This window comes from Mastomys coucha, unplaced genomic scaffold, assembly GCF_008632895.1.
Source record: "Mastomys coucha isolate ucsf_1 unplaced genomic scaffold, UCSF_Mcou_1 pScaffold20, whole genome shotgun sequence".
Lineage (NCBI taxonomy): Eukaryota > Metazoa > Chordata > Mammalia > Rodentia > Muridae > Mastomys > Mastomys coucha.
The window spans coordinates 121,608,537-121,610,540 of NW_022196903.1; positions in this window are offsets into that span (position 1 = coordinate 121,608,537).

Here is a 2,004-nt window from a genome sequence, read left to right on the forward strand (position 1 = left end):
AAGAAAAGCAAGGAGTTCCTTAAAGTCCCCTCCTGTGGTCAGAATGGAATTGTACCAGGCACTCACAATGACATGGCAGTGCAGCTGTCAGCTGGCTGTGAGTTCCAGGAGAGAGGGGATGCACACTCATAGCACAGGGCTTAGACTCCTCCCCCAAGACCACTCAAGAAGCAGGGGACAGTGCATATGAGGGTCTCACAGCTCACTTAAGACTCAGTGAACCTCCTCAGCTGTCTCTGATGACAGCCATTTTACTCAACACCATATTGAGTACAGGGTTCTGCAACATGGTCCATTATGAATTTGAGGCAAGTACTCCATTAGTGAACTACGTTCCTGTCGCTTCATGCTTTGCCTAGACTGAAGATTTTAGCAATTACACCATAGTTTCCATCTTGAGTCATGTTATTTTACAATCAAATAAAGAGAATTCATGAAAATGGTCTCAACTTTTAGTACACAAAACTTTCAGCTTATATAAGGGCCTCAAGCCTTAGTACTTAAGGAACACACACAATGCTTATTTGTGATGCTTGTTTCTGCCTATAGCCCCCTTCCCTTGCCAGGGCCTTAGGTGGGGAGTGTGTGAAGAAACTCTGCAAATATTTAGGTGGCTTATAACCACCTAATAACCTGGTAACCAATGGAAACTGTGGGGACATGTTAGAAAGGTGAGGAAGGGGAAGGCTGATGCTCTTAGCAGAAGTTTCATATGGTGCTTTGGGGACACTGAGGTTTAACTAAGTTCTGAAGGTGTCTGTGGTTTCCAGGAATCCACAGTGGCCCTGTGAAACGTAACAGTTCTGAGGTGTGATGTTTTCTTTAGCAGGTACTGGCAAAGATGTGAAGTGACCAGAAGTGCCAAGAGCCTGGTGTGTCTGTGGGCAGCATGCAGTATGCAGTAAGCTGAGATCATTTTGCCTGATAGAGAATCCAGAGAACAACATCGAATTCCCATAATCATTTCCACAGCAATATCCCTTAATCATTATTGAACATACAGAAATAAAGCCCTCTGAGAATTCATACTTGGGGAATCTATCTCGCCATCTTACGTGGATTGTGGATGGGAGGGAATGTTGTCAATTTTGTTAAAGAACTTCCATTTCAGTGGATAGCCCGAGAAGGCAGCTTCAGCCACCCATCCTTGAGAAGCCAATTTAAATAGCCAAACTAGTAGTATGTGTATGGGGCAGGGGATCAGAAAACGGAGAATTGTTCAATGTGGCAACAATGGGAAGAAGAACACAAAGATTAGTGACCCTGCCCCTGCCAGATCACAGTTTTGGAGCCCACAGAACATAAAGGAAACAGTGTGTTCCAAGAGCAGTTCCCAGGCAGGTGCTAGGAGAGTGAGACTTGGAAAAGATCTGAGGAGTGTCTTTATTTCCACCTTGGTAATTGGTGAAGAGTTCCCTTGGGTAAAGAGCATTTGCAAAGCCCGGAGCAGCTGCCTTGGTTTTCAGATGCCTAAGCCACTGTGAGAACTGGGCATAGTGGTGTAAGCCTTTGATCCAAGCACTTGGGAGGCAGAGAGGCAGGTGGACCTACAGACCAGCTTGGTCTACAGAGTGAGTTCCAGAATAGCCAGGGCTATGTAAAGAGACCTTGTCTTAAGAAACAGCAACAGCAGCAACAAGAACAACAACCTAAAAATAAACCAGCAAAATAACAAAGGGAGAAAATATTGTACACAGATCCAAAGAAACAGGGAAAGATGGCTCCATTGAAATGATGCCTCATAGACTAAGTTGTCACAGATATTTGAGCTGCTTGACATATTTAAAAAAGAAATGTACTAAACATGGTCAGTGAGCTAACAGAACCCCAGAAAAAAGCACTAATGGGAGACAGGAAATGATGAACGAACAAAATTATCTAACAATATAATTAGAAGCAAACAGGAAGACAAAAAGCATTTGGTCATCTTGGTGACTGCAGAGGCGAAGCAGCACTTGGCAAGATTATGCACCACTCCTGCTGAGGTGTTTATCAAATCAGGGG